At 52.4% G+C, this 11,892-nt stretch overlaps 1 protein-coding gene across 3 annotated transcripts in view; it reads right to left on the reverse strand.

Annotated features, from left to right (window-relative positions):
- KIAA1671 (KIAA1671 ortholog) overlaps window positions 1–8,896 on the reverse strand; it is a 46,813-nt gene extending 37,917 nt beyond the window's left edge. The window contains exons 1-3 of one of the 3 annotated variants that reach the window (XM_048964122.1): window positions 8,765–8,890; window positions 4,702–4,745; window positions 4,374–4,597 (exon numbers count right to left, since the gene is read on the reverse strand). The gene's annotated coding sequence lies outside the window, so the exon portion shown is untranslated. Of the gene's footprint in view, window positions 1–4,373; window positions 4,598–4,701; window positions 4,746–8,764 lie in introns of all 3 variants that reach the window. The other 2 variants (XM_048964123.1, XM_048964121.1) reach the window with 2 other exon arrangements.
- Between the last annotated feature and the right edge of the window lie 2,996 nt (window positions 8,897–11,892).

An 11,892-nucleotide genomic window follows, 5' to 3' on the forward strand; every position in this document is an offset into this window, starting at 1 on the left:
GGTATTTTAGTATATATCATGTCAATAATTTAATGCCCTAACCCGTGTTAGGCAAGGTAGTTAAACAGGTACGAGTCACCCAGTGCTACAAGCTCATAACTTCCGTAATTACATGTCTAATCAAATCATAAATTTGCTGCTAAATACAATGGCATGTCTGTGTAATGGGCAATATTAATCCGAGAGGACTTCCTTGACGTAGCAGGACGATCAGTTGGTGGGACTATCACGAAAACACAACTTTACAGTAGGATTCAATAGGAAAATGCCCCTGTACGTAATGAGGGGATAACCTGCGTAAAAAAAATTAATTCAAATTAATTCAAACTCTTCCACGGCTGTCAGTCCTACGTGATCTCTGTAATGTTGTTTGTGTCACATCTAAAAAGTGATCAGACAGGATCTATCCACAACAAGCAGCACCGCCGGCAGCGAGCAGCGATGTTCCTGGCACCCCACTCCAGCGTGGTTTAACAACAACTCCACTGTTAAGATCAACTCTGTGCAAAGCAGGGTCCTGACCAGGTCCCTCCCACTCGCTGCACCCTTGCCAGCTGGCTCTCCCTATGGCAGCCCCACCAGGAGCACGCTCAGCAATTCCTCTGACCCACACCACCACCTCTCCGCCCCATCCTTCCCTCATTTCATCCTCCTCACCCATCTCATCGCAAACTCTTCGCTCCTGAGCTTCACAGAGGTCCTCACTTGCGATGAGTCTCACCAGAGCCAGCCAGAACGAACCTTACCCAAAGGAGAAACGCTGTGAAATTGCAGTGAATCAGGAGTTTTTGATACCCTTCCGAGTGAGTCACCCCCATTCCCAGCGAGCGCGCCGCGGGAGAGACTCCACCTGCCTTGTTAGTGGGTGGGTATTTTCAGAAACCTCAATTCTTTCAGCAGTTGAAACAGAGAACAAAAACAGAACCTCGATTTCTGCCAACGCTGGATGACATCCAGCAGGAACAACGTGAATTACTAGTATGGCTGAAGTCAGGCTACAAGCGTGCTCATGCAGAAGGTCGGCGCTCCCAGCAGGTCTCAGAAAGCTCTGCTCTGTTTGCTCGTGTCATCAAACATTTGTTTTTGCGGTCAGCTTCAACTCCTGCTAATGTTCCTGTAGGCTTCATCCTCGGAAATGCATTTTGCCCACAACCAACGCCTGCAAATGACTTCCCCAGCACAATATGCAGTCCAGACGTTCCAGAAGCACTTGTGCTGCATACCAGATGAAACACTAATGATCGGGTCTTGCTACAAGCAAGAAAGTTTGTCTGTGGAACTCAAGGAAAAAGAAAAAAAAAAAAGACAAAGCAAAGCACTTACAGGAGCACAGTTGGTTGGTTCGGGTCAAGCACCATTCTACCCACAGCTCCCAAATGCAGAAGAGGTTACACCCCTGGCACACAGAGCATGAAGAGTTAACTTGGCGAGCTGGCACTTCTCCTCCAACCTGTTTGGAATCATTATTATTCAGGAGGAAGTTATATATTAATTTGCAGGAACAACAATCTCTTTGTGCATGAAGCTTAACTTCACACTTTGTCACGTTTAAAATAAACGTTGCACAGACTCGAATGGAAGGAGGTTAATCCCCCGGATACATCTCTCTTTTGTTCTCATACCACGCTCTGAATCGCAATGAAATTAACCCCAGGCTAATTGATGTACATCCCCTGGACTGAACGAGGGCCGGTTCTCATCCTGCCCCAGCACAGGATGCCACCCTCAAGGCTGAGTTCGGACAGTAACAGGAGCTCGGAGACCACCCCCACTGGGAAGAACCACACTGTGCCCAGGGAGGAAGCAGAAGGAAGGGATCGTTTCATAGACAGAGCCTCCAAAGGTCACCATCCCACAGAAATAGCGTGGTGCAAAGAGCCATTTCCTGCTGGCCTCCGCAGGGCAGGTGCTTCTGTGTCAGAGACTGCAGGGGAGGACAAAGCCCGTAATCCTCTGATCTTCCTCTTCAAATTGTAACAGGATTGCCAGCGCTGGAAAATGCATTTGTGACCCTGCCCTGCAAACCACCTTCAGAAAGGACGACCAAGTCGGAGCTCCCAGCACTCATTTATAAATGCTGCCCATTTTTGTATGTTCATCTGATGGCTGAGAAAGAGATTAAGGTATTAGCATAGGGAGAAAGCACAAAGTAATTTCATCCAGCGTTTAACACTAAGAAAACCCAAAGCTAGTGGTCTTGTGCCACCTCAGAGGTCATTTTTAACCATCTGAAGAAAACCTAAGCCATAAAAACAGAGGACGAAGGGAAAAAGTGGGCAACTGACATCTGCATTTGAGGTCTGAGCTGCCAGATTGCTTCTGTCAACAGACCTACACACAGTTTTACACCTGCCCGTCTGCAAGGATGAGCTCTGAAGCTGAGCCACCACCAGCAGAAAGAGTCCTGCTGCATGGAACACACCGAGGCGCTGTAACAGGTCATGCTGCTTCCCAGCTTCCATCTAACAAGAGCCGTTTGTCGTTACGTGTTTTTGTTTGGAACATTATGGCCTGCTTCAGCTCTTACAGCTCAACCACCCCACGTCTTCACTCGCTGATTCCCCATTTGTTTTCCTGCAACCACACGCTGTGCTCAGCAGCTCCACGTTTTGCTTCTAACAACGCATCCTCCTTCAGTTGCCCAGTAGCAATTTCTCCATTCACTCCACCATTCCACCCTTTGGATATTTTTGTTACTCATGACATGAGCACGTCACCAAGCCTGGTCAACAGGGCTCTGTATTCAACCCCAAATACTCATCCCAAGCATCACTGCAGGAGGAGCTGCACCACACCAGCACGGGCCTCACTATTGGGCTGTCCTCCTCTAACACCAATTATACAGCTTTGGTTGGAGGGATCCATGAAGATCCCCCAGTTCCAAGCCCTGCCATGGGCTGGCTGCCCCCCAGCTCTGGCTGCCCAGGGCCCACCCATGGCCTTGGTCACCTCCAGGGATGGGGCACCCATAACTAAGGAATGGCTTCCAGCTTTCTTTCTGACCATAGTAGGAATTCCTGTCTTAAAGATAACAAAACTGTAACACAGCTGTACCCATTCTAAGCGAGCAATAACAATACCTCATCATTAGAGAGCATTGTTCCTCAGAAACATGCCATTACATGGAAAATTGAGGCCTGCAATGAATTACCAGCCAACATGCTATCTAGAAGCTCTATGACTACAGCAATCCCCTCCATCTCCTTATATGCTCAAGAAAACACAGAGAGAAAAATAACCCACGAACTGAAAGTCAACAGCTCAGACACATAAACTCTTAACAATTTGGAGTGGAGAGGGAAAAAAAAGAGCAGCAGAGCCAACAACACTACGCTGACGTGGCAGCACTGAGAACATGGAGGTGATGGAGAGGGAGAAAATGCCAGGGACTTCCCAGCCAAACCTACAGACAACCAGAGCCAACAGAAAGCAGTTAGACAGGATGGGAGGACCTGGCCTACCTGCCCAAAACTGCCCAGCGTCCAACTTAGTCTGCAGTGGTGAAGATGTTCTCAGAACACTGGCTGCTGGTGCCCCTGCCACACTCACAGACTGTTCCATGCTCTATCAGCACTGAGACCTGGTGGAACCAGTGCAATTATCAGGATGCTGAGATGTGAGGTTCCACGTGGGAGTTATCTCAGCACTTCAAGGAGCCAACACCAGCAGCAGGTGATGGTCAAGCTTTATAAAGGTTTTACAGCAGCAAGCAAAATCCAGAATGAAGGGGCTCTAAGCAGGAGCAATTTGTTATTAGGAGGGACGAAACACAGATAAAAGTGCAACCATTTCTAGAGCCAAGCTGAACAGAAGAAATGGCTTTTTTTTTTTTTTTTTTTTAACCTTAGAGTAACCATTTTCAGCATCAATAAAGGCAACATTCTGAATGTCCACCAGCCTGGAATTAAAGCTGTTACATCTCCAACACCAAGAGTGGAGCTGAGCAGAAAACTTTGGAGAGAAGTTGAAAACATAGCAACTTGCTCCTTACAGAGCCAGGCTTGCACACAAATCATCCCCATCAACCATGTATCTACCATACAAAAAAAAGGATTCAAAATCAACTGTGTTTCACCTCATGTGAAACAGTCCAGTACCAACAAATTCAACATTACCCACATTCACCACATTAGAGACGTGCTGCGTATGTTTTAACACACCACAAATAATCTCTAAAAGGCAGTAAACAAGTTGGTTAGGAAACAACATCCATCCCCCTCCCTACGACTGAAGACTAAATAAAAGAGAAAAGGCTCCATACTGTTTGTAAGAGATGGTCAGCAGCTGGACCTGAGTTACACATCTGCTTCCATCCACATCCCCGCATGTCTCGCTCAGTGGATTGAATCATTACAGCTATCCCAGCCTTTTACCTCAATTAAAAGCGTCTTCCAGGAAGAAAAAATGCATATTCCATGTTATGCTGGGCTTCAGCCTCCCTCAGCTCCTCTTCACACGTAAGCACGGCACCAACACCAGACTAGATGGGGATGAACCAAGACCGGCAGCTGCGTGGTTACAAGGACGCTTCTCCCAGCCCAGACCAACCCTCAGCACTCCAAGCGCCGAGCAGAGGCTCCGATGGAATCTGCAAGCGCTGCAGAAGCAAAAGGAAGCACAATTCCAATATGTTTAACAGCCGAATTAGCATAATGCTCACCATGCAGAAACTGGCCTCCCTGACCTTCGCTAAATGCTGACCTGTAGCTACAGACGAGTCTTTCCAATGGGTGAGTCAAGCACAGCTACGGGTGAAGACAAGAAAACATCCATCAGCCCGTCCAGTTGAGTGAGAAGTCATCTCTTACAGCAAAAAAAAAATGCCTTTTGTGAGGAATGTAAACTGCAAGTTGCCTAGTAGGAATTACAGGATAGATCCGCTCAAACATGTTTTAGAAACGCTTTGGATTCATCGCTTAAGCCAAGGCATCTATTTTCTTAAATGCTGCTGTGATTGCAGGATGGAATACAACATGGAAAAAGGAAATCTCTGTGCCCATCGGGTGGTGGGGTCACTGTCCCTGGGGGTGTTGAAGGCAAGGGTGGCTGTAGGACTTTGGGACACGACTAGCAGGCAACACTGATGGTCAGACTGGGTGACCTTAGAGGTCCTTTTCAGCCTTTGTGATTCTGTGATTTGTGTACTTGTACTGTGAGAACAGGGTGATACATAGGTAACCATTAGACTGCTTTAAATATTCTGAGTGCAAATCACACTAATAGCCCACATTTACAAGCGCTGTTACAGTCAGAGCACTGCCTGACAACAAACAAAAACAACATTGCTTGCCAGGCCGCCAAATAAAGGAAGAAACCAGCTGAACTGCACAACTTCAGAGGAATGCCCGTCTCAGAAAGGCATCTGTGCTCGTTCTGCTCAGAGAAGAGCTCCGACTGTTCTCCTGAAAATCAAACGCGATTACTGCGGCCAAAAATTCCAACTCTGTTTCAAACGTATCGTGGCTTTACTGGGCTGAAATGCTTTCGTTCCGGATGAGGCAGCTTTGTCCATCGAAAGCCTTGTATGGCTGAGCAGCACACAAACACCCTCTTGGGTGCTGGCACAGCTCGCTCCTACCGAGAGGGACTGCATGAACCCTGCCTGCACGGCAGCCAGGCGTGAATCCAAGCTGCAGCCTGAGCTCGCTGGAAGAGAGGAAGACGGACAGACCTCAATCCCTGTGTGCCTCTTTCAAATTCTAATCGGCGTCACAGAAAGACCTCCCTATTCCTACAGCAGGAGGAAAAGCAAAGCGCGTGTGCTTCGTACCGGGAGCAGAAAACAGCCGCTATGAAAACATAAACACGGGGCTGATGTCTACAGCAACATCTCGGTTTGCATCAGCAAAGCACATCCACGCACTCTATGCTTTCACACAAGTCAACAACACACCAAACCAAAGCATCTGAGCCTGAACCCAACAGAGCTGCTTTCTTTTCCTCCCCTTCTGCTGCACCCGAGCTGCCTGCAGCATCGCGTGGCCGCTTTGAGGAGCGCTGCTAAGTGGGTCAGAGCTGCGGCGCTGCCCCGAGCCCAGGGCTGCTCTGCCTGGGAACGCACTCATCTCCCACCGCCCCACGCTGAGCCTTACACTAATTCTCTGCACCCAGACAATTAGGAGCCGCACAAAGCTCGAGCTGCCTGCCCGCTGCACGACCTGCTTAAGGAAAGCATGCTCTGTACCCTCCCTGCTTAGGGAAACTTCTGGAGCGCACCCATGTCATTTTTTTTTTCCCCTTCTCAGTGAAAACCAGGCAGATAATCCAATTGCTGCAGGTTTGGTTATCTTTTCTACTTGTTGCAGCAAGCTAACGATCATCCTGACTCATAATCATTACAAGAGCAAGAAGCTTTCAGTGCTCACACTGTTGCAAGTCCAACATTTATCTCCTTCCAGGCACGCCACAGCTTTATGCTAGCTCAGAATGGAAAGTTGGGGCAGTTAATGCTGATAAGAGGTTCTAATGAGCAGCTCTGTAATTGGCTTTCAGGAGCCCAGATTTCCCCCAGAGCCAATGCGCACACACCTAGCACGGGGATGAAGAACATAAAAAGGAATTCAGCTGCTTTTTACAGCATCCCTCAGCCCCGAGCAGAGCAGCAGGAAGCACAGCGAGCCCACGCACGGCGCTGCACAGGGCACAGGTGCACCCAGGGTTCAGCAAGGGCTGCTCCCAGCGATGCTGTCAGAGCCATTAAACCCAAGTGCGTTCCAAAGGCTGAAGTTTGCTCCTGCGGGAACACCCGCACTGCCCCCATGTGCTCCTCCAGCACAGGGAGCCCTCGCTTCGAGAGACACTGATACAAAAGCAAGCAGATCGTGGCTTTTCCTATAGGATGTCTTTGGATGATTCCTATGTAAAAAACAAACCAAAAAAAAAAACAACAAGAAACACAACTAAAAGATTGCAACACCCTAAGTTCTCGTCACCCCTCGTGCATCAAGTGGAGAAGTGATACGGGCTGTGCTCATGGCATCGCTGCAAGCCTCATGCCCAGGCTTGCAGGACAGAGCAGCTCACTGCAGCCCAGCTTTTGCAAACAGCCCACAGCACACAAGGCGAGCTGCTCCGGAACGTCGCCTCCAAGCACCAAATAGACACAGAGTTTTCCTCCCAAAAGCTGCTTGCTGCTAGGAATCAAAAAGCCTCAGAACACAGCACCTGTGTTAAGAAATACTGTGGGAAGACTCTGAGAATTTCCCTACCAACAGCATCTCGGAAGTGCACCAAGCTACAAAAGTGAAAGAGACTTCCAACCAGTGTTATTCACATCCTCCTGCAGGAAAACGTCCGATAGAAAGCAATAGCTTGGAAACACGGAAAGGACAGCAGCACTGCATGGAAGTCGAACACTTAAATCCTGCGTTTAGTCATTCATGTGCACATGCACCCCTTCTGCTAGGCAGGGCTATATAAATCCACGCAGCGTGACAAAGCCATTGCCAAAGGACACATCCCCAGGCCAGCAAGTAAGGCAGCTAGCAGCTTCAGAGCACCGATGGGACGCTCCCTTACTGCTCCAGAGAACTCATGGGCAGCAGGGAAACAGCTGCACCAGCTTCATTCTGATGGCAATGGGAAAAGCTGCCAGGAGAGAGAGCCCTGTGAGCACAGCTCCAGCACAGACCGATCCTGAGAAGAGGACGAGGCAGCGCACAGCAACGCATTCTCACCATGGAGAAAGCTCATTTTTTACTCTGCAGTCACCAACCGCGTTTGAAAAGGAAGGGAGGTGCCAAGGTCAGCTGCAAAGAGAGCCAGGGACACAAGCAGCGACCGAGCAGAGCCTGGCACAACTGTGTGTGTGCCAACATCCCTGCACCCAGAACCCATGGCACATAGCTGCTGCACCCTATGGGACTGCTCAGGAACACCATGCTCCTTGCTGCTGGCAGCCTTCAGACACAGCAGGGTCACATCCAGAGGCACAATGTTGTACATGGCTGGAAACGGCATGGAAAAGAAGAAAGGAAAGGGAATGTTGTTGTTCCCCACAGCTTGCAATACAGCAACGGACAAAGGGAACCGAGTGCTTAATTATCAGACCTCAGAGCTCCCCCAGCACACTGATACCAGGTAGGAACCATCAGAGTGCTTTGGCCACACAGGAATTCCAACCTCACACTGGGAACCAGCGTGGAGAACGGTCTGAAAGGGAAAATACTGAGGCTGACAGGTGAATCCCCAACAAACCACGCAACCATCACAGGTGAACCGTGGGCTGCATCAATTTAAGCAGCTGCCAGCCTCCTTAATGGCTCTAAAGCAGAAGGACTCAGTAGATCTACTTGCTAATGCATCCTCTTGGCTATTTTTACACGAAAAACCACCAGACGCAGTGAGGAAAACCCTACAGAAGATGGTGAGGAAAAAAAGTTTAGACATTCTTGAAAGCTTTTTTGGATCCCCGGCTGAAGCCGCCTGCCAACTCCATCAGCATTGCCGCCGCACGCTGCCCGTTTCCCTACCACGCCCTACAATGTCACCAAACCACAACAAAATTGTGTGCCGCTGCTACAACCGAGAGCCGCAACGCCTTCCAACGAGGAGGAAACACCGCCGGCACTCCCTAAGGCCGAACAGCCGAACAACCCCACGGTTACCCTGGAAACACACTTTACCTCTTCCGCCCGCCAGGAGAATCGCCCACCATTTGCCACATAATGGGATAAAGCAGCATTGCGCCGTGCGACCCCGCGGGCAGAGCAAAGCCCCGAGCCGCCCCCTCCCCCGCCGCCCGTAACCCCCGGCCCGCACTCACCCGGCTCCGGTCCGCCGCGGGAAAGTTGCCAACCGAATCTGAACGAGGCTCGGCCCACGCACGGCCCGCCCGGCGGACACCCGGGCACGGCCGGACACCCCCACCCAGCCGGGGGCGGGGACGGGGCGGAGCGGGGCGGAGCCGCCCCCCGCGCCGCTCTGCCCGAGGGGGCTGCTCGGAGCGGCGGGAGTGCCCGGCGGGGCGGGGCGGGAGGCGGGGGAGGGCCGCGCCCGTCCGGCCCCGTCGCGTCCCGTCGCGTTCCGTCTCGTCCCGTTCCCCCGCCCGGCGTCAGTACCGCGGCGCGCGCAGCCCGACCCGGCCCCGCGGGAAGCGCCGCTGTTGCTACGGCGACCGCGCGGAGCCGCCGGGATGGGCGGGGCTTCGCTTCTCCCTCCTCATTGGGCGATTGCTCGCGGGACGCCCCGCCCCCATTCCACCTGCACCCGGTGGTCCGGGCGCGGCGCCGGCCGTGGGTGGGGAGCACGCGGGTTCGAGTCCCGGCCCCGCCCCGAGAAGGGCTGCGCTCAGACTCGGGGGGGGATCTCCTTATTCCCCCTCAGCTTGAGGAAGAGCTGTGTCCCTCACACTAAGCGGCGTTCCCCCTCGCACTGAGGCGCAGCTCTCCTCCACTGAAGTGCTTTCTCCCGCAGAGCCGCTGATGCCGGCGTGCCCCCCATGGCCGTGCTGCTTTCCCTGGTGCCAGGAGTTGCAGATTCCGCGGGACACACGAGTGCAAAGCTGCACCGCACAGCCCCGAGGCTGCTTCATCCCTCCATGACCCTTCCCGAGCTGTCTGAGGGCAGTGACTTCCTTGGGCCACCTCAGCTGCCGTGGCTGTGCTGAGCAGGGATGGGCCAGGCAAGGTCCCAGCAGCCAAAGCTCTGGCCCTGCAAGAGCTGCGTGAATGCAGAGCTCTGCACCCCATCCCTTCCCCATGGAAGTGCTCACAGAGGGCGTTCTGCTCCTCATCTCTTCGAGGTCTTTTAGGAACCTCTGCTCCAGCATAGGGGGCTTCAGAAAGCAATGTGAAACACCGAGATATCCAGATGGGTTATACAGGAGCCACCAGGATGGCATCGCCCTCCACAAACACCCGCACACCGCAGTGCTGCTGGAGACAAGCTGGCCACGCCAGGCCCTGGGGCTGCGTAGAAATGGGCGACTTCAAGGGGAGCAGACACCTTCCCATGGAGCTGCTGCCTCCTTTCCCACCATGAGGAGGAACCTCAGCGCGCCCAGGGAGCTGAACTACAAAGCAGCCACAGCACTCCCCATGCTTCGTGTCCCAGCAGGCCGGGCTGCACCCACGGGATGCAGAGCTGCAGTGGGAGCACACAGCTCTCCCCAGCAGCCTCTGTGCGTAGCTGGAGGGGCCGTGTCCAACCCTCACACAGCCTGGGGAACAGCCCTATGGGAGCAGTGTGGGTCTGGCATGGAGAGGAGCCCGTGAGACCTGCAGGGCTGTTGCAGAAAGCTGTGTTCCCCAGCACTGCCATGCCGGGCACCCAGCTGATCTTTAAGGTCTCCTCCAACCTACGCCATTCTATGAGCTGATGCTCCCTCCTCACCTCCAGCCTCTCCTGGCTCTTCTCTCTATGCATTTACCAGCAGAAGTTGGAGTTAACCGCAATCTAGGGGCAGAGTTAAACGCAGGGCCCTGCTCTGTCACCCCATGTACATAAATTAGAGCTGTAATTCCACACTGTGGTGTGGATGGCGATAGCAGACACTGCCGGACCCAATGCACGCAGATGTTTGAGCTTTGGACCTTTGGTTTATGTTTTCACCAATACTGTCAGTGCAATGATAAGCAAGCAGCGTACAGTGAAGGAGTGCTCATACTTGAGAGAAATGACAGACCTGGAGAAGCTGTCATCTCTATAACACTAACACTCTCTGCCACAGCACTAACAGAAGGCTCTGCCAGGCAGATTTGCTGGCTCACAGTAGCTCGGCTCGTTCCCAGGTGGGCAATGCCTCTGCTGCTCCTCTCTACAGCACAGTCACCTCTCAGGGTATGAGGAGCTGCACGGAACAGCAAACGGCAGACATACAGCAGCAGGGCTGCTCCAGCACTTTGCAACCTCTCACACAGTCTGTCAGAGCCCTGCAGTGGAGAAATGAGTTAAGTGCACATGCCGTGTGCACTGAGTGCCAGACCACTCCGCTCCTGCATGCAGGGGTCAGGCAACAGCAGTAGCTCGAGGTGACACTGCATGACAGCAGCCTGCTCCTGTCACCTCCACGTGCTGCAGGTCCTCGCCAGTCTCACTGATGTGGCTGCAAGGAGCAAGGGCACCATCCCTCCCTGCCCCAGTTACCCGTCCCGTTCTGCAGGCATGAAAAACACTTCTGCTGGGTCTGGGGACAAGCATTACAGGATGCCCACAGCACTTCAGAGATCAGCCCTGTAGACCCATGCAGTCACTGCCCTCAGCACCCAAATGTCTCCAGGAAAACAGAATTTAGGCAAGGCAGAGGCTGCCAGGCCTGCCTGATCCTACAGTTGTAAGCAGCCACAGCCAGAAATCCTTGACAGAAAAACAAGGATAATCAAGCATTTAATTTGTGTGCACAATGCTCTTCTAGTCAGGAAGGGTTGTTGGAGGTCACACCATCACTGAGGTTTTATTGCATCAGAGCAGGTGCAGGTTTTGCAGTGGTACAAGCCTTCAGCACTGCAAGGCCCGGGAAGGCTGAGCAGCCCCAGCCCACTGTCAGCACACAGAATGGGGTCTGTGCTGGAAGGACGGGAAGCAGAATTCCTGGGAGTTGGCCTTTGTTTTCCCAGGCAGGAGAGTGACTCAGAGCTCAGCCCAACTGCTGTACAGCAGCCAACAACAGCACACTGCTCATCAAAGTGATAAAGGCGAGTATCTCAGTGCCATTTGCTCAACAAATAAAGGCTCAAATAAACCTCTCTACCCCCGGGCCGACCCAGGCAGCAGCTCCAAAAGCAGCTCTGAGCCTCATCTCCTTTTGCTCCTGCCCCTGCAGCCCGGAATGCTGCTCCCAATCTGCTGCTACCCTGCAGCTTTTGGGAGGAAGCATCCAAAATTAAAAACTAAAGGCATTCACTTACAGGATCACTTACTCCCCTCCATCTGAGCAGTGTGGGGTTTACCTCT

Source organism: Lagopus muta, chromosome 17 (assembly GCF_023343835.1).
Source record: "Lagopus muta isolate bLagMut1 chromosome 17, bLagMut1 primary, whole genome shotgun sequence".
Taxonomy (NCBI): domain Eukaryota; kingdom Metazoa; phylum Chordata; class Aves; order Galliformes; family Phasianidae; genus Lagopus; species Lagopus muta.